This window comes from Dasypus novemcinctus, chromosome 7 (assembly GCF_030445035.2).
Source record: "Dasypus novemcinctus isolate mDasNov1 chromosome 7, mDasNov1.1.hap2, whole genome shotgun sequence".
Lineage (NCBI taxonomy): Eukaryota > Metazoa > Chordata > Mammalia > Cingulata > Dasypodidae > Dasypus > Dasypus novemcinctus.
The window spans coordinates 13,851,493-13,873,026 of record NC_080679.1 but is presented as its reverse complement, the minus strand read 5'-3'; the positions used below and the strand labels follow the sequence as shown (position 1 = coordinate 13,873,026).

At 44.1% G+C, this 21,534-nt stretch overlaps 1 protein-coding gene and 1 non-coding gene across 2 annotated transcripts in view; both read right to left on the bottom strand.

Moving 5' to 3' along the window:
* DNER (delta/notch like EGF repeat containing) overlaps positions 1–21,534 on the bottom strand; it is a 379,425-nt gene that overhangs the window by 326,680 nt on the left and 31,211 nt on the right. The gene's annotated exons all lie outside the window — the stretch shown is intronic.
* On the bottom strand, positions 10,070–10,176 carry LOC111763425 (U6 spliceosomal RNA). Its single transcript, XR_009186713.1, has one exon. It is a non-coding gene; the product is annotated as a U6 spliceosomal RNA (small nuclear RNA).

Here is a 21,534-nt window from a genome sequence, read left to right as displayed (position 1 = left end):
TTTAGGGCCTTGTGACTGTAAGCTTCTATCCCAAATAAATACTCATTATAAAAACCAACAGATTTCTGGTACTTTGCATCCTCACCCCTTTTGGCTGACTAAGACAGATATAAATAGTCTATTAAAGCAATTCCTAGTTAGATCCAAAGTCAAACTGGAATAGGTTCTAATATAAATTTCTGATACTGTTAGCACCAGGATCATCTCTGATGCAAGGTTAAAAGGAGGGTCAAAAATGCTCCTGGGTCTGTCTTTATGCAATCACTCAGTCATCCTTCCTTCTAGACTTTATAACAGCATGTCTGGATTCCTGCAATCTCCCTGTAGCTGATCTTTTCAACTCTAGTCTCAGCTCAATTCCAATCAGTATGCACATCAGATTGATATTCAACATCAGTTTGATCTTATCCCACCTCCACTCAAAAACCTGAATTTCTAAGAACCCATCTATCCTAATCCTAACTGGGTTTGGTGTCTCTAGCAGTTCGATATACTTCATGAATTCTAAAAATAGATATTGGAGGGAAACGGACTTTGGCCCAGTGGTTAGGGCGTCCGTCTACCACATGGGAGGTCCCCGGTTCAAGCCCCGGGCCTCCTTGACCCGTGTGGAGCTGGCCCATGCGCAGTGCTGATGCGCGCAACGAGTGCCGTGCTACACAGGGGTGTCCCCCGCGTAGGGGAGCCCCACGCGCAAGGAGTGCACCCATAAGGAGAGCCGCCCAGCGCAAAGGAGGGAGCAGCCTGCCGAGGAATGGTGCCGCCCACACTTCCCGTGTCGCTGACGACAACAGAAGCAGACAAAGAAACAAGACGCAGCCAAAGACACAGAAAAAAAAAAAAAAAACCAGACAACCGGGGGAGGGGAGGGGAATTAAATAAATAAAAATAAATCTTTAAAAAAATATATATATATAGATATTGGATTATGTTTGTAAACAGGTCTGTACCTGGACATGATTAAATTAAATTATCATTAGGGCTTTGATTGGGTCTTATCAGTAGGATGTTGATTCCCCACCCCTTGGTGGGTGGAAACTCACAGATAAAATTATGGCAAAGGACAGAGCTTGAGTTTTGCTCTTGGAATTTTGATGTTGGAGTTTTAATGCTGGAGTCTTGAGTTGGAGCCCTGGGAACTAAGCACACAGAGGAGCTTGTTTGTAAGGAAAGAGAAGCAAACCCCAGGAAGAGAGGAACCCTGAGCCAGAAAGAAGCAAGTCCTGGGAGGAGCGGAACCCAGGAAGCTCAAACTCTGGCAGACGTTGGCAGACATCGGCAGCCATCTTGCTCCAATACATGGCAAAAGACTTTGGTGAGGAAATAACTTACACTTTATGGCCTGGTAACTGTACACTTCTACCCCAAATAAATACCCTTTATAAAAACCAACCAATTTCTGGTATTTTGCATCAGCACCCCTTTGATTGACTAATACAGTATCTAATCCCAGATCCCAAGACCCTACCCTTCGTCTTGTTAACAGGGATTTCCTATCCTATTTCCCATCACTCTCCATGATGACCCAACTGTTAACCTCACTATCTCCTGCAAAAGACCTACCTCCTCACCTTTGTTCATAATGTCCTTTATTTTTTTGTCTTTATTTTTTTAATGCTACATTCAAAAAAATGAGGTACCCATATACCCCCAACCCCCCTCACCACACTCCTCCCCCCATAACAACAACCTCCTCCATCATCATGAGACATTCATTGCACTTGGTGAAAACATCTCTGAGCACCGCTGCACCCCATGGTCAATGGTCCACACCATAGCCCACACTCTCCTACAGTCCACCCAGTGGGCCATGAGAGGACATACAATGGCCAGTAACTGTCCCTGCAGCACCACCCAGGACAACTCCAACCCCCGAAAATGCCCCCACATCGCATCTCTTCCTCCCACTCCCTACCCCCAACAGGTACCATGGCCACTTTCTCCACACCAATGCCACATTTTCTGTTATGTCCTCTTCACTTCTCTTCCCCACTCCTTTATTTTCTCTCTCTCCCTAATAGTAATCCACATCACATGAATAACTGGAACTTCTAGAACAAATCATTGATTTCTCCCCTACCCCCTAATCCAAAACTAATTTGATTTGGCTCATGGTAAAAAGCACAGTTCCAGTAGAACAACCCAAAAAAAAAAATTTTTACCAGTACCCCAAAGACAAGAAACAAACAAAAGGAGGAAGGGTGGGAATTGTGTTTGTTTTGTTTACAAACAAATCTTAGAAAAGTTTCTATAATTGAGAATCAAAATTACCTGTAAGCTTCACAGCAAAGTCAAAAAATGAAATATGGAAAGTAGATGTGGCTTAAGCAATTGGACTCCCATCTACCATATAGGAGGTCCAGGGTTCAATACCCAGGGCCTCCTGGTAAAGGCAAGGAGGAGTGCTGGCCTGTGCAGGAGTGCTGCCCCACTCAGGAGTGCTGGCCCATGCAGAGAGCTGGCACAGCAAGATGACACAACAGATAGAGACACAGAGCAGAGACAATAAGAGATGCAGCAGGAAAGCAGATGTGGCTCAACAAATAGAGCATCTGCCTACCATATAGGAGGTCCAAGGGTTTAATACCCAGGACCTCCTGGCTTATGTGGTGAGCTGGCCCATGCGCAGAGCTACTGTGCGCAAGTGCCAGCCCACACAGGGATGCCCCCGCGTAAGGGTGCCCCCCCGCACAAGGAGTGGCCCCTGCTCAAGGAGAGCCACCCGGCATGAAAATGTAGCCTGCCCAGGAGTGGTGCCACACACACAGAGAGCTGACACAGAAAGATGATGCAACAACAAAAAAAGAGACACAGATCCCCAGTGCCACCTGATGAGAATACAAGCGGACACAGAAGAACATACAGAGAATGGACACAGAGAGCAGACAATGGGGGTGGGGGGGTGGGGGCAGGGGAGAGAAATAAATAAATAAATCTTTAAGAAAAAAAAGAGAGAGAGAGATGCAGCAGACCAGGGAGCTGAGGTGGCGCAAGAGAATGATCGCTTATCTCCCACTCCAGAGGGTCCCAGGATCAGTTCCCGGAGCTGCCTAATGAGAATACAAGCAGACACAGAAGAACACACAGCAAATGGACACAGAGAGCAGACAATGGAGGGAGGGGGGAGAAATAAATAAATAAATAAATCTTAAAAAAAAATGAAACATGACATATTAACTAGTTATCTGACTTTTATCACAACAATTCATTAGTAGAGACACAATTTTCCCAGCTCTGAACTCAAAGAAATTTCCTTGTGTAATATTATTTTGAGAATATTATCCATCATGTTAAAAGTCCTTAACAGCTGTTTTGCAGAAAGTAACAGATCCATGTAGCTATTTCTTACAGTGACCCTCAATAAAAACTGAGGGCATCATATTAACATTCTTCTATTAATACAATCCTTTGGGGAGCTAGAAAAATATAGTCCAGATGGTTAGTTTTATGGTTCTGTGAGCTAGGACAGGAATAGCTCCCTCTAACATCAGCAGTTTTGCCTGGTTTTCTGACTAGAGTGACACATCAGATGATTCAAAATGGAGGTCACCAGCAAGTACCTGAAGGGAACTGACTGAATGCTGCTCCTCTGAAGGAAGAAGCCAACAAAGGTCAGGTTTGGACAGGAAAATGAAGTGTTTCCCCAACAGACAGCCACTTGCTACCCTGGAGAGATGTGCCATAAGAAATGCCTAAAGAAAGTTACTGCTAACACAAATAAAAAACAGGTCAGCTTAAACAATGGGAATTTATTGTCTCATGGTTTTGATGCTAGGAGATCTGCATCAGCAAGGCAAGGTTTTCTCCCCAGACTGTGGCATTCTGGGGCTGGCTGCCAGAGTCCTTGGCTTTTCCATCACATGGCAATGCACATGTTGGCATTCTCCTTTCTCTTCCAGGTTCTACTGACTTCCACCTCTGGTTGTTCTCCATGACTTCTCCCAGGTGCAAATTCCTTTGCATCTAAGGACTTCAGCCATATTGGATTAAGACCCACCCTCATTCAGTCTGGGCACTGTGGTGGTTTGAAATGTATGTCCCCAGAAAGGCATGTTTTTAAACCTAATCCATTATTGTGCCTGTGGATCCATTTTAAGTAGGACCTTTTGATGAGGTTATTTCAGTTGAGGTATGACCCACCTCAATCAGGATGGGTCATAATCCTATTACTGGAGTCCTTTATATATATTTTCTTTAAGATTTATTTATTTATTTCTCTCCCCTTCCCCCCCACCCCCCCCACCCCAGTTGTCTGTTCTCTGTGTCTATTTGCTGCGTCTTCTTTGTCCGCTTCTGTTGTTGTCAGCGGCACAGGAATCTGTGTTTCTTTTTATTGCGTCATCTTGCTGTGTCAATTCTCCATGTGTGCGGCACCATTCCTGGGCAAGCTGCACTTTCTTTCTTGCTGGGCAGCTCTCCTTTCAGGGTGCACTCCTTGTATGTGGGGCTCCCCTATGCCGGGGACACCCCTGCGTGGCACGGTACTCCTTGTGCGCGCATCAGCACTGCGCATGGGCCAGCTCCACACGGGTCAAGGAGGCCCGGGGTTTGAACTGCAGACCTCCCATGTGGCAGACAGACGCCCTAACCATTGGGCCAAGTCCACTGCCTGGAGTCCTTTATGAAAGAATGAAATTCAGACAGAGAACCCAAAGAAGGAGCTTAAATCGATAAATCCGAAAGAAAACAGACCAGCAGATGCTACCACATGCTTTACCATGTGGCAGAGGAGTCCAGAATCACCAGCAGATGGTCTTCAGGAAGACTTGCCTTGATGATGCCTTGATTTCAACATTTTCCCGACCTCAAAATCATGAGCAAATAAACTCCTATTGTTTAACCCGACCCATTTCGCAGTATCTTCTTTGGGCAGCCTAGGAAACTGTTTAGGCATATTTAACTAATCACCTCTTCGAAGGTCCAATTTATAAATTGGTTCATAACCACAGAACCAGAGGTTAGAAGCTGAGCAAGGCTTTTGTGGGAAATATACTTTGATCCACAATACACATTTTATGGAACTGACAGATTTGAGGTCACACACTCACGATGAATGTTCACCATAACCAGACATGAAGACCTTAAAACCAGAAGGAGCCAGCCAGTGGAGGTACTGCCAACTGTCCTAACTTAATGCCATGACTTTCTGAAAAGTAACACTGAGGATGCTGTAGGTGCATGGTGACACTCTCATATGGCTTGAACCTAACTTGTCTTTTATGATTGCCCAAGGAAAGATTACTGTCAGGGAGACCATATCTTGATCCAGAAAGGACACACTTTCTCCATACAAAACAAGAATGTCTCTTAGAATTAGCTGCAACATAAAAGGAGAAAATGGAAAAAGAATCATAAAATGTTTCTAAAATAAATGCTTTCCATAAAACACAGGTGCAGAATTCTTGCTAAATGAGCATAAGAACCCAGGAAAAGCCCACTTGAGAGTGGTTATAAGCAGCTCACACACTCCAACCCATGTTCAGGCTACAGCAGAGCTGCTGAGCCAGATTTTGGAGGAAGGGCCCCTGGAGACCCTACGCCATTCAGAAACCATTAGAGTTAAAGTTCTAGAACTGCTGTTGTGGCAATCCTTACCAAGCACCAAGCAATGACGGTCATTCATAGACAGTGAAGACCGGGGTATGGTGTGCAAAGGATGATCCAGACCAAATTCATGGACATGTGCAGGGTCTGGATGGCACAGAAAATGGCCAGACAACTGTAGAGAAAGCTGACTCCAGCTTGGCTCTGTCAGGGAGGACCCCTCACAATGTCCTCTCTCTCTAGGTCCCCGTGGCTATGGAGTGCATGAAATCTGACTAGTGGAACTGAGGAACTGAATTTTCAATTTCCACTGGTTGGAACTAACTTAATATTAATTTAAATAGTCACATGTGGCTAGTGGCTACCATATTGGACTGCTCAGGTCTAGAGTCCAATCTCAACTCTGAAAAAGAGACACAGTCAAAACCTTGGCCAAACTATATGGAATGTTAGTATTTTTTCCCATTTTTTATACTTCTCTAGTTTGCAAATTTGTTTCATTAATCATCATGTATTACTTTTATAGCCAGAAAAGCAAAAATAAACATAAGCTGAAAATATTAGGACAAAATATGATAACTCAGCAGTTTTTTTATCCAGGACCTTCGATTCTGGGTGAGAAGTACATTATGAAATTAGGGCTTGCACAGGCTGGTCAATAACCAATAATCAGTGAAACCACTGCTGGTCCCCAAGCTACTATCTATCATCAAGAGGCTCTAGGTTCAAATCTGCCTATAACCCACTCTGTCCCAACCATATTGTGAGAGTTTGAAGCTTTTCGTGGATCCCAGAAAAGATCATGTTCTTAAAGCTAATCCATTCTTGTGGGTGTGGGATCTTTGACTGGATGACATCAGTGAGGTATGACTCATGGTGGGTCTTGGTTCTCTTGCTGTAGGCCTTTAAAATGGAGGACTGGAAGCAGAAGACACACATGAAAAGTTGCAGAGACATAGAAATCCTGGGACATTGAGAGAGAGGTCCCAGAGGCCAGATGCTAGAATCAGGGGAGCACAGAGGCATAGAAAGAGGCCCCTGAGAGGCTGACAGGAGCCATACACTTGATCACCCACAATTGAGCTCAGGGAGAATGCTTCCCTTGATGCCTTAATTTGAGCAGAGCTGCTATTATTCCCTGCCATGTGACTGATCACCCACAGCTGACCTTCAGTGAGACAGCATCTCTGATGATGCCTTGATTTGGGCAAGGTCACAGCCTCTGAACTGTAAACTTTTAACCTAATAAATTCCCATTATAAAAGCCAACCCATTTCTGAAATATTGCTCTCTGCAGCTTTTATCAAACAAATACACATACAGGTTGTCCCTTGAGCACTTGGACATGACAATCACCTAGCTACCTAAGCTGTTTCCCCTGTTGGTGGCAATCTTTCTAAATCTCCACTGTTTAGCTCCTTAAAATTCACTTCTCAGGTTGATGTTGCCTTCTATTCAAAAGCCAGTCATCTTTCGTGCCATCGCTATTTAATTCTCTGCATGGCATTTATCATTATCTGCTACTTTCATTTTACTTATTACCTGCCTCCCCCAATCTAGACTGTAAGCACCAAGAGAGCAGGAATTCTGCTTTTCCTGTCCACAGCCCTGTGCTACAACCAAGCACAGTGCCTGCAATTTATTATTGCCCAATAACTTGGTAGATTCATTCCCCCAAGGACTTCCCATTGCTTCATGCTTTTCAAGCACTGCTTTTCAAGATTCTACGTGTGGGAAATGGATGGGCTCTGGGGCCACACTGCCAGGTTTATTCTGGGTAGGCAACAACCACCCTCTTCTCTACATCAGCTTCTTGTCTGCAAATTGAGGGGGCAGGAAGAGGAAGCACCTCATGAAGCTGTGAGAATTTATATGAGATAACAGAGGGAAAGCACTGAGTACAGAGCTTGGCAATTCTCAAAATATATTAGCTATGTTTATATTTTGAAGTTCTCTGGATTATGGGATGACAGCACATTTGCAGGACTGTAGCAAGTTCTATATCACTTTATTACATAATGCATCACTGAAAAGAAAGAGAATCAAAACTTCAACTAGCACTTTCTTAGGTATGGCAGTTTGGTATTGTTTATGAATTCCAAAAGTAGAAACTGGACTATGTGTTGTAAAATGGTCTGTTCCTCTGGGCGTATTAGATTGTATTAGATTCAGAGGTTTCACTTTTACTTTATCAAATCAAGATTAAGGCTTTTATTGGACCACGTCATTAGGGCATGCAGGATTGAGTTCCCTCACCCTTCTTGGGGATAAGACAGACTGTCACATGGAAGTAAGTACACAGAGAAGAACACAGAGAGTTTAGTTTTGATGCTGGACCCCTGGGGAGAGAACCCAGCCATTCGCCAGATAGCTTACAGCTGGCCTTGTGGAGAGAGTAGAAGAGATGAGCTCAGAGAGAAACAAACCCCAGGAAGAGAGTGAAGAACTTTATGCCAGCCTGCAGCTGAGATCGGAAGAAGCAGGGTCCATGGAGCCTTAAGAGGGAGAGGGCAGGCTGAACCCTAGCAGATATCACCAGCCACCTTTCTTCCACAAGTGGCAACAGACTTTGGATGAGAAAGTACCTCTTATGGTACTTTGAGTTGGACTCTCCAGGACCCTGTGACTATAAGCTTCCACCCCAAATAAATATGCTTTATAAAAGCCAACAGAGTTCTGGTGCTTTGCATCAGCACCCCTTTGGCTAATATATTAGGCTACTCTTGGAGTTATCTATCACTGTGTGTCAAACCACGCAAAAACAAGAAGATTGATTTGCCCATGAATCAGTAATTTTGGACAGGGCTCAGTAGGAATAGTTTGTCTCTGCTCTGCTTGGCATCAGTTGGGGCATCAAAGGCTAGGGCTAGAGTCAGGTGAAGGTTTGCTTAGTCTCACATCTGGGGTAGCTGGACTGGGAAGAGTCCAACAGCTGGGGCCTGGGATGGGTAGGGCACTGGAGCATCTCTCTATAGATCTATGTGGCCTCTCTACATGGTCTAGCACGCCAGATACTCAGAGTAGCCAGACTTCTTAGATGGCAGCTCAGGATTCCAAAGGTTCATGGTGTGTGTGTGTGTGTGTGTGTGAGACAGAGAGAGAGAGAAGAAGAAGAAGAAGAACAACAACAACAACAACAACAGGAGAGAAGAATGGTAGAGAAAGGGAGAGAAAAACTATCACCTTGTGGTAGTTCAACGCTATATGTACCCCAGAAAGTCATGTTCTTGTGGGTGTGAACCTATTGTGGGTGGGGTCTCTTGATTAGGTTGTTTCAGTTAAGGTATGGCCCAGGGTGGGTCTTAATCCCCTTAGTGGAGTCTTCTATAAACAGGATGAGTACAGAGAGAGAGAGAGAAACAAAGATACAGAACCAAGAAGCTGAAAGCAACAAAACCCAGGAAAGAAGAGAAAAGCCAGTAGATACCACCATGTGCCTTGTGATGTGACACAGAAATCTAGGATTGCTGGCAGCCAGTTTTCAGGGAGAAAATATCACCTGATGATGCCTTGATTTGAGCATTTTCATGGCCTCAGAAATGTAAACTGGTAAGCTATTAAATTCCCAATGTAAAATCCCATTCATTTCTGGTATACTTTATTTCAGCAGCCTAGAAACCCAAAACACCCCTCTTCCAATCTAGAGGTTGGAGGGGTAGTCACACAGACCTGCCAGTGATTAACGCATGGGACAGAGTCTACCTCTTGATGGAAGAGTGTCGAAGTTCTCAAAGATGCTCCAGTTCATTGGTCTTACCCAGGTCAGCTAACAGGGAGGAAAAGATGATCAACCACCCCACCAGGGAATCAAGAGTGCCTACAACTGTAAGCAGAGGAATTGCATCCATCATCCATGTGGAATCTAAGCCCTCTCTTGATCTAGAGGTAGAGGGGACATCATCATCCCGGGGTCCTCAGAATGGAAGAATGAAATGTGGGCTAGAATGGACTTACTGATATTCTACAAAACTATTGTGATAAGTAATGGAGAAAGTTTTAGCATCAAGGTGGAGAAAGTGGCCACAGTAGTTGCTAAAGGCAGGGAGAGGGTAGAAGAGATGTGCTGTGGGGGCATTTTTTGGATTTTGAGTTGTCCTTAATGATGTTGCAGGGTCAGATGCTGGACTTTTTATGTCCTGCCATAACCCACTGAATGTATGGGGGGAGAGTGCAAACTACAAGGTAAACTATTATCTGTGTAGTGCAGCAGTGCCCCAAAGTGTGTTCACCGAGCGCGATAAGTGTGTCACAATGATGAGGGAGGTTGTTGGTGTGGGAGGAGTGGGGTGGGGGATGGGGGGTATACAGGAACCTCTTATTTTTTTTAGTGTAACTTTTTTGGGTAAAGTATATATCTTCAAAAAAAATACAATTTACAAAAATGATGTGGTGGGGGGTGGGGAGTGGGATATATGGGAACCTCTTATGTTTTTTGTTTTTTTATGTTTTTTTTTTAATTTTTTTTTAATTATTTTTTTTTAATTACATTATGAAAAATATGAGGTCCCATTCAACCCCACCGCCCAAAAATATGGAACGCTTCATGAATTTGCGTGTCATCCTTGCGCAGGGACCATGCTAATCTTCTCTGTATGGTTCCAATTTTAGTATATGTGCTGCCGAAGCGAGCACTTTTATGTTTTTTAATGTAACATTCCTTGTGGTCTATGAACTTTCATTTTAAAAAATAAAAATAAAAAATAATTTTTAAAAAGACTACATGGGACTGGAAATATTGTGACTGCTTTTGGAAAAGACCATCTCACAGCACTACCAGCAAGCAATTTGCTAATCATTCCTTCACCCAATGGTCATGGTTGTTCTGGGGTACTGAGCTGTGCCATGCTGCACTTAAAAGGAAGAGGACCTTTCAGGAACGCCCATCACTGCCATTTCTCGCCTCAGAATGCTGGGACGGTGCTTAGCCACACAGCACCGGAGGACACTGAGGGACCAAGTCCATCATCTTCCCTTCTGAAGCTCCCTTCTGAAGATGGCTAGCCTGTTCAGGATAGCTTCCTGGTTGCCCCCCCACTCCCACCCAAAACCAATCTCCATCCTTCTCCACTGGTTCTGTGTCCTCAGGGCTGATCTAGGTGGAATCTGCCACAGGCTGCTGGCTGGGTTGTCCCACAGGGTGCACTGGCAGGGCACTGCAGGGAGGGAGGACCCTCCAGGCTGGCCACATCCCTCCACTGAAGGCTCGTGCCTGATGCCGCCACATCCTGTCCAGGTTTCAAGGGCAGTTCTTCTCTTCCACTGTCCCTGTCCAGGTCTAGGCAGTGTATTAGTCAGCCAAAGGGGTGCTGACGCAAAATACCAGAAATCTGTTGAGTTTTATAAAGGGTATTTATTTGGGGTAGGAGCTTACAGTTACCAGGCCATAAAGCATGAGTTACTTCCTTCACCAAAGTCTATTTCCATGTCTTGGAGAAAGATGGCTGTCGACGTCTGCGAGGGTTCAGGCTTCCTGGGTTCTTCCCTTCCTCAGGCTTCTTTTTCCTGGGCTCAGAGTTCCTCTCTTCCTGGGACTTGCTTCTCTTTTCTCTGTGAGCTTACTTCTCAGGGCTCCAGCTTAAGGCTTCAGCATCAAACTCCAACATCAAAACTCCAACATCAAAAACCCTCCAACTCTGTCCTTTGCCATGTCTTTTATCTGTGAGCCCCCACTCACCAAGGGGTGGGGACTCAATGCCCTACTGGCACAAGAGGTTTACCTAAATCCAACATAATCTAATATGCCCAGAGGAAAAGATCAGTTTACAAACATAACCCAATATTTCTTTTTGAGAATCATCAATAATGTCAAACTGCTATAGGCAGTAAAGGAGTTGTTACCAGCCCCGGAGGGCCACGCCATCCCTAGTTGGTTTTGCCATTCACTATTCACTCCTGCATAAATAGTTCCTTTATTAAACTCTCCTCAAATTATGCCAACAGTGCCATCTGGATACAAGCCAAGCAGATCCAGAACCTCTGCTCTTATGGGTTAACCGGCAGCCTTCACAATTTGATCTCCTTGGAGACTGTTCATTAGGGTTATGCCTTAATCAGGCCACCACTCATTTCTCCACAAACAACCAGTGAGCTCTTGTAGTAAACACACAAGCTTGACTCAGTATTTGGTGTGCAGATAAGCCCTGGGGGCCCTGCCTTCATGGTGCTTACAGTTCACCCATTACATTAGACTCTATTTTAACAAACATGGGTCAAGAAGCCAGAAGGAGAGAAGCAGATGTGGCTCAAGCAATTGGGCTCCCATCTACCATATAGGAGGTGCAGGGTTCAATACCCACAGCCTCCTGGTGAAGGCAAGCTGGCCCATATAAAGAGGTGGCCACACAGGAGTGCTGGCCCACATGGAGAGCTGGCACAGCAAGATGATGCAACAAAAAGAGACACAGAGGAGAGATAATAAGAGACACAGCAGACTAGGGAGCTGAGATGGTGCAAGAGAATGATCGCCTCTCTCCCACTCCAGAAGGTCCCAGGATTGGTTCCTGGAGTCACCCAATGAGAATACAAGCAGACACAGAAGAACACACAGTGAATGGACATGGAGAGCAGACAATGGAGGGAGGATGGATAAATAAATAAATAAATCTTAAAAAAAAAAGAAAAGCAGCAGCAGCAGCCAGAAGGATTGTCTGTTTCCAACTGCCTGAGACATAAGGTAATGGAGCTTGCAGGGGGTGGCTTCTGCCTTCACTCATCACCTCTGTAGTTAACAGGGTGCTGGAAACATACCTCTCCAGAAGGGAAGCCACCTAAGAAATTAAGGACATTAATAAGCCATCAGCATCAGTCACCTGCCTGGAAGATCATCTCATATACAAAAATCCCATTGTTCCAGAAACTGTCTATCTAGCTGTACAGTTCAGAACACAGGCAGCATATCTGGGGGTTGCTGACACAGAAGATGACACGTATGAAAGTTCATGTTGGTAGCAGAGAAGTGGGCAGCGGGTATCCACTAACAACACCAACTCTGAAAACATGCTAAAGAGTAAGGCACATATCATACCACACAATGTAAGCCACCACAGACACCTGCCTCCCCACAAGAGCAGATCAAAAAGCCTGTGGACTGTCCCATATTGAACCCATAGGACCAATTAGAGGAGAAACTTTCTGAATGGCTATGGGTGATCTCAGGGTAGGCTGAGGTGGACCTTGCTCTACTTCATGCCTCTCTGTCATCAATTTCCACTCTCTGCCACCCTCGACACCCATACACTGCCAGGCACTGTCAGCTCTGACCCTGAGCCTACATTCACTTTGGTTCCCAAAGAATGTAGTGGACAGGAACCTCATCTGAGCTCTATCACTATGACACCTCATTATGTCTAGCAGCTGGCTGGACTTCAAAGGTGGCACACAGCACAAAGGATGGCCCAAAGCAGATCACTGCTGCCATGCTTCCCTGATTTCTCAGGGCTCAGGATCAGGAAACCTAGGCTCATCAGGAAATGGTCTTGTCATCTTACCAAAAGGATGACACTCAAGATCTGCCTCAGCCATGACCAACAGGCCTCTGTTGACTCCTGCTCCATCAGCCTTGTTTTAGTTTGCTAAAGGGCTGCTGATGTAAAGTACCAGAAATGTGTTAGCATTTATTTGGTGTAAAAGCTTACAGTTTCAAGGCCCTGAAAAGTCCAAATCAGGGCATCATAAGAGATGCTTTCTCACCAAAGTCAGCTACTGCTGATTCTGTTGTCCAAGCACATGGTAAAGCAAGATGGCTGCCAATCTCTGTCAACAAGGTCTCAGCCTTTCCCTCCAGGCTCACCGTCTCCTCTTGAGCTGCTGTGGGCCCAGCCTCTTTGAGCATCTTGGGGCCTTCTGTTTTCCTGCAGTCTTCTCTCTCACATTGCAGAATTAAATATGCCAGGGCACATTTCCTCTTTCTGGGATCAAATATGGCAGCTTCCTCTTCCTGTCTGTCTGTCTGTCTCTGTGTATCCATTTATATCAGACCCAGCAAGGGGGTAGAGACTCAACCTGAGTTATGCCTCTCTGGTGAAGTCCAATCAAAAGCCCTAAAGCAATTAATATTATCAAGTAATCTAATCAAAGGTCCTCAACTGAAATTAACGCAGTCAAAGGGTATCCCAGAGGAAGAGTTTAACAAACATAATCTTTTGTTTTTGGGGATTCACAAAATTCAAACTCCCACAGGCGTCTAGTCTTTACTCATTAATAATATCATCAGTCAGTCTTTGCTGGGGGGTGGAGACGGACTAAACCCAGGAGGAGCTCTTCCAGCCCGACAAGTTTCCAGCAGGTAAATGGACTGGCAAAGGCCTATGTGTTGATGAGCTGTGAACTCCATCTTCCAGGAGCTGACTTAGTGAGGCCATAAGAAGCATGACACCTAGGGCTGCCCCACTGATATTTCACACACAGCACAGGAGCATTACAGAGCAAAGGAGCCTCCATTCTCCTTTGGCAGCAGTGATGATGTGGCATTTCCCACACCCACCAGTACCATCGCAGAGGCAGGCTCAAAAGCAGGAGTCCTTGCCTGTTTGGAAGGGTTTCATTGGTTAAACTGCATGTGGTGGTAAGAGCTCCAGATCTGGATCACAGGGCAAGCCTCCAACCCCACCTCCAAAATTCACATTCTCTGAGATCCCAGGCAAGTTGTCACCTCCCTGAGCTGTGGTCCTTTCAGTGGGTAAACTTACAGGCATCAAAGGGTATTTATAAGAGGAGTAAATGCTTTTGCAAGTATGTCTGGCATTTGGTAAATGATAGTTTAATAAGGTTAAAGAGAGTGAAAAAATAGTCACATACTTAGATATCCTGAATGCTCTGACTAATTCATTTTTTGAGATCCTATATTTATATGCTGCTGTGATTTTGAGTGGTTTTTGTTCCAATAAAGGATTGTTATTCTTTCCTTTTTTAATTCATAATAACTTCATTTATAGAGAAATTTTTAGATTACAGAAAAGTTATAATAAAAGCACAGGAGGGAGGTGATGTGGTTCAGTGGTTGAGTGCCAGCTTCCCATAATATGAGGTCCCAAGTTCAATCCCCAGAACCTAAAAAAAAATTTATACATATATATTTATAGGGAATTCCCAGATAACCAGATAACCCTCTCCACCCCCATACACATTTTCCCATATTATTAACATCTTACATTAGTGAGGTACATTGTTTTCACTTGATGAAACAAATTGAAGCATTATTACTAATTGAGGTCTATAGTTTATGGTTTATATTTTGCTGAACAGTTTTACAAGCTTTGGCAAATGTATAATGTCATGTATCCATCTCTGCAGTATCATACAGAACAATTCCAGTGCCGTAAAAATGCCCTGTGCTCCACCCATTCATCCCTCCTCTCCCCTCTGAACCTCTGGTAACCACTATCTTTACGGCAATGTTAGAAACTCTTCTGTTACCATAAGATAATACCTACAACAACAATAAATCTATGTTTTAAAGGACTGTGATTGAACAAGGACTGTCCCCATCCCTTCCATTTTCAACCACTTCAACAAATTCCTCCCCAAGCCACAAAATTCAACGAAAGATGTTTTTGCGCAGATCTTGAGACAGTTGCAAAATGATTTCCAGGTCCCTTGTGTGTATGGCTAACAAGAACAGCTGGAGCAGTCATCTTCACACAGGGCAACCTGTGGTAGGGGCAGGAGTCAGAACTGGGTCTACTTTTTTGCAGAAGCCACTGCCAGGGTAGACTTGGAAGTTCTCATGCAGAAATGTTTCCCACTCCACTTCAGGAAGGACTATGTAAAATGGCCAGGAAACAGTACATAGTTCCCTCACTGCCAATGTGGCACTTGGATACACAATAATATAAAGCCTGGAGATACACCTGTGCTTTGATGCCGGTGGGTGTACAGGGGTGATTCTCACTTCCCTCCTCTTGAGCATAAACTATGGAACCTCTTGATGGCCCATTTAGGTTAGAGTGTTGCCTACAGAATTCTCATCCTTCCCTACCGCACTTCCTCCAGGCCTCATGGCACTGGGGGTTCTTCTTCCTTTTCCTCCTCTCAAAGAACATCAATATCACCTCCTCTCTGGATTCGCCATCTTATCTGTCTAAGCTTAGCTCTGAAACATCAGCTCGTTTTGCCGGTCTTCTGCCCTCGGCAATGACGCCTTGAGTTGGTACTGCTTTCCTTCCTGGTTTGAGGCATGTTCTTCTGGCTTCCCAGGCCAGGGATAGCTTCTGCTGCTGGCAGACAATGCCTTACATCTCTAACAGACAAAAAAAGGGCATTTAATTCTTATCTTCCACAGTATCATGAACTGGACCACTCATGATACAAGAAAATCTGAAATGGGGGGGGGGGGGCGGGGTGCCAATTCAAACTTGCCCATCATCACAGCGTTGATCACACATTTCACAGGCTTGGTAAGGCTCTAGACCCCTCTCTTGCCTTCCATTTTATGCAACATACAGAAAGCCCAGACAGGGAAGGGAGAGGGAGTAAGGCCAAGCATCAACCTCCACCTCTCACATTGCTACGCAGTGGTAACTTTGAAGAGCTTCTCTCTCCTTTTCATAAATATACCACCTCTGGCCCCCAGGACTGGTGAATGATCAGAATGACTTTTTAAATCTGCAATGGTTGTAATAATCGCAGAAAAGGCTCCACGGAGTCTGATGTGAATTTCAAAGCATCACTGTCTTCAGCTTCAGGTGATAGACCAAGAAAACTGCTGTCGGTCCTAGAAGCAGCACCATCCTCCCATTTGTGCTATCAATATGTAAGAACTTGGGGAAGGATTAAAATGATGACTAGGCAGGTATGACCTCACCCTGACTGCGCCCCAACAAATGAAAAGAAATTTTAAACACTGACTTTTCATATTCCGTAGACTTGCAGGAAATTACTCATCCTCATTCCCAGTTTAAACTTTTGCTTCACTGTTAGCTACTGCTCTCCTTTATAGCGCTTAGTACATGGGAAAGGAGTTTTTTGGTCCTAACGAAGCATCAGCTGTGCTCATGTTTCCTCTTGTTCTAAGGTCCGCCTGGGAGCTATAAACATTCTCTTAATGAGCTTTGTACACAATATGTCATATGTCAAAATTCACCCATGTCAGGATTCCTCAACCAAAACCAAGCAAGATAAATAACCGAGTTTGAGGTATGTGTCATCAAAGCTCTACACAATGACCACCATTCACTCCCGTGATTATTTCCTTAAAAGCATGTGGCTTGGTGGTCTCTCATGTTTCCCAGCAGCCTTTGCAGTCATTCCTAGATTCCTTCTACCAAATAATGGAAATCTTTCAAATAGCTCATTTAGCCTTGGTGTTACTATACTTGACGTTTCTTGCATGGGTTTTGATGTTGAGCCCAATGTTCACAGCCTTGCTGTCTATCCTCAAGCCCGAGGGTAGGCTCCTGGTTCTCATCTCTGGCTGAGTATTAGATCTGCCAAGGTGGTTATATAAAAATGCCAAAGCCTAGGACCAACTCTCAAAGATTCAGAGTTAACTGGCCTGGGGCTGTAGAGACCCCATGGGATTTAAATATGCTAGGACTGAAGGGGGAAACTCCTAAGCATCATGAACTCTTTGGGAAAGCAACCTTTGCATCTGGAGTCCCCAAGGTATTATACTTTCTGACTCTTCCCTATGAAAAAGAGTTATAATGCAGAAATTAACTGCATTTGAGGTGAGTGGATAAAAGGGTACCCTTGACCAAAGGAAACCTGGAGAAGTCCTGGAAGATGCCACTGGAATGATTTGGCAGTTGGGGTTGAGGAATCAGGCGATTCAAGGTGCACTAATGAGCAATGTGTGTGTCCCCAAAGTTAGAACCAGTGTTCTTTAAACAGGAGGCATCAAACTCTCTCAATTCTCACTACAGGTCTTTGCACATCTATAGCACATCCATACTGCTAAGCCAGATGCTGCTCCCCCTGGAATTTAGAGCCTTTGAAGAAAAGCGCATCAACAGATTTTAGCGCTAATAGGCACTAGATCGTTACACAAATTCCCTGTATTTACACTGTGTGGGAAAGTCCAGTGAAAAAGGCAAAGTGACGGCCAGAAAGATGCCAACAGAGTAAAAAGGATATAAATGGTAAACGGTATGGAAAGGTGTCTGTATCTCTTCCAAGATGGATGCACGAAGCAGGAGACCACACTGCACACTCTCAGATGGAGGCGAGGGATTTCCAGCTTACCCAAAGTTCCCCACAAAGCCTCGGAAGATTCCACAATCGTGGCACACAGAAGAGTCTCCCATATGGGAAATCACCCCCTCCCCCGCATTTTTGCACACCAGCCTACAGCGCCCAGCTGTTTGGTGGACACTGGTTTGTCACTACACAATGGGTGCAAGGAGCTGGTGCTAAGCATTTCCCTCAGTAAGAGCAGACCTCAGTCCTCCCTGAAGCTTATTTCTAAACTAGAATCTTAGAGGAGAAAAAAAGAATTACTAGTATTTAAGGATCCAAATCACCTTTAACCATAATTTCTCTATTATAGTGCAAGAATTCATCTCTACCTTTTGTCTAAACAATAAGGTACGTGGGATGGAGAGAAAGGAGGAGAGGAGTTATAAAACGTACTAAATGGTGTTTAATACGAAAATGTTATGATAAAAGAACTACATAGACTTTCAACTGCTCACTTATGCAAATTTTTTCCTCTGGAACATTTCTCTCTATTACCTACCCTACTCCACTTTTTAAAAATTGAAACGGAATTACAGTTATTTGCCATCACATCTGTCAGTTAAAAACGGGAGTCTCGAAGACACATCACAGCCTGCACTCCATCTACAGTGTCCCTCATCAGCTGTCCAAATGTTGTTCATTTCATCAGAAATGAACAGAAAAGTCAGTAATGCCTTGCTCTGTATATCTAAAAGTCCAGCTGACATTTGGCGACACTTTGCAACTCCTGTGTCCTCATGTTTACTATTGACTTTTTTCATTTCCTTGCCCACCTATCACACACTCTAACCTGGGCTTCATTACAGGTAAAACAAATGTGTTAACCACTTGTCCCAACATCCTCCACAAACCTAATGCCATTTCCATCACTCTTTAGGAGTACAGTGCGCCTCAGGCCCCCTCACCTAAAATATGGAGGGTCATGATATGTAACTGTATTTATAATTACATGCAGTAAAAGCAACCTGACTCATCTGGAAAGAAGGGTCTAAAACTTAGGTCTCCCCCAAATGCAAAGAAGCAGAAGGCATCTGATTCAAACCTATACTTGAATCATGAACTGGTGACTCTGGATTCATTTACCAAATCTTAAAAGACTAGAAGAAGGGAACACGCTCTGAAACTCAAGGTAAATTATAAGACAAATAAAAGGAAGTCAAACATTTACAAAGAGGAAGAAAGGTATGAAATTCATTAGTCTCAAGATACAGCCCAAGTACATAATAGCTTTCTAAGAGCAGACCGAGTGTGGATGCTTTAGCATGCCCTCAAGTCACAGGTGGCTTCTCAGAAAGGCCTAACTTGTTAAGCTGCACCAGAGAGGAAAGCCCTCCCTCCCATGATGCACCCCTTGGCCTCCACTGGCCACTCCTGGGTTCCATGGGCCATGGGCCTCCTACTCAATGGTGATTCCTATGCGTCTGCATAGCACACTAGAAGCACCTACTAATTCGTAGTAACTAAAGAAGAACATTGCCTCCCAGATGCCCATCTAGCTGCTATAAGGGTAAACTGATAGGTCAAAGCTACTCTTTGTTAGCTCTGGCATTACTCTCCTAACTCAGTTCTTTTCTAGAAAAAGGAATCTGGTCCCTCCCAGAGGCAAGCAATCAAACTCAGAAAATCAGAAATCCTATGGAATGTGACTTACAGATTCCTTTAGATAGTAAATTCCTTCCAAGTCATCCATGACACCAAAACCCGTTATCAACATTTTTCACTCTTCTTCCAGGAAATTCTCCTTCCTTTTCTGTAGTTACCCAGCTCAGTTTGTGAGACCTTGGAAAACCTCACAACACCATCCAAGGAGGTGGTCAAGGGGATTAGAAAGATAGGACAAGAGTTCTCTAGGACACGCTACTCCCAAAATTTGTGAACCCTTACCCCAAACCCTTGTTCAAATTTCATGGAGTTATTAAATAGGTATAATATGGAATATTACACCACCACAAAAATCATGTTTCATGCATTATATGTAACTAAGATGATTTTTTTTCATTTAGTAAATGTCATTTCAAAAAATTAGAAACAGGCATTAAAGATTGCCAGATGCTATGCATATATTCCAGAGAAAACCATATTAAAGGGGAACAGAAATCACGCAAAATGTAAGTAACTCGAGAAGCAAGGAGATGGCACATGAGGAGGGAGAAACAAGTTCCAAGAATTTCAAGGCTGAAGGCCAAGGCTGAAGGCTACAGTGCATTTAGAATCACAATGACATTTGAACTGTCAAACACCATATTTCAAGACCGATTTACAAATTTATCCTGCACCCCAGGATAAAAGCTAGCAGACCATAGACCAAATTTTCCAAGGAATCTTATACATAGACTTTTACAATTGCAATCTGATTAGTCAATTTATTCAACTGCTAAGAACTTCAGCAGAAAACTCATTTTCTAATTACTGTAACTAAATGCAAATTTCATTTGCCTGAGACGTTTGCTTGTCTAACTATAGTCGGATATTTGAACTGAGGTTATTAAAATATTCACTAATATTCCACTAATCCTGCTTCTCATTACCCTTTACTGATCAGTTCAGCAAGTGGAAATTCACAAGTTACAACTGTCACTTCATCTCAAAGCTGATAAGTAGGCTAGAGAAGCAGAGAAGAGCGAGACAGTGATGATAGCAAACGTCAACAACAGGAGAAGGTCCAGACTATGGTTATCACAAGTATGGGAGAGGAGGTAGATATGGGATTGCTTTCAATAAGATTGAGTGATAAAACTGCAAAGATATGCAACCATTTTCAGACGGAGGAGAAATAAATTTATTTTGTGAGCTAACGCTATAGTATCTCAATTATAAGATGTGCTAGCCTAAGTCTAGCTCACCACAGTTAAAGAGATAACCCTCCACCACCAAAAAAAAAACAACCCCAGACGGAGGAAATTAGTTCCAGTTCTTACTCATCATCCACTGAATCCTCACACCGCCCTCCCAGGTAGAGACTGTTATCTCCATTTTATGGATGAGAAACTCCAGCTCAGCAAGTTTCATCATTTGTCCAAGATCAGGGCCCTGCAAGCGAGGGATTCTGAAGTCTTAACCCCTACGCTTTGCTGCCTCCCCACTAATTAGAGCTCTTGTCATTAACAGCCATCCTCCACGCACCAAGAAATTATTAAAACCATCAATTATGAAATTTAAAGCGAGCACAAGGTAAGGAAGTCCACATTTCCCCCATGAAAAACTGGTTGCATTCCAAGGTTTGTTAAATTGGCACTTTAGAAATCAAGGCACATTTTCCCAAAGGAAAAAGGACAGGACAGAAAAGAAAAGAAAAAGGAAAGGAAGGAAAGGAAAACAAATGGATAATCAGGCCAATCCACAAAAGCTCCCTTATTTTGATCATCTTCATTACCATTATTACCAGACAGATGCACTGGTACACTCAGAGCTGGGCACTCTGGTAAGCCCTACAGAGGTGCAGCTCCTTTAATGACATACCCCAAGGGCAATCCTGATTTTGTACAGAGATTTCTCCCCAGAAGCCAAAGCAGAGCAGGGGCTGAGGCCAGGGCGCAGCAGGGCAGCTATGTTAGCGAATGTTAATGAATGGGAAGAGGTGCCGCTGGGGCCCTGCCTTCGGGAGCAAGCCTCCGTGACGCTCCCCCCTGTGCCACGCGCTCTGCTAAGTGCTGGGAAGGAGCTGACGACGACACAGAAGGCTGGTCTAATGGGGGAGCTGACACAGATTCAGATTATTTAACACAGGGTGGAAATGCAATGACAAACACATTCAAGATGCTGCCAGAGCACAGGAGAGGAGCGTCTCCTGTGTGTATGTGTGTGTGTGTGTGTATG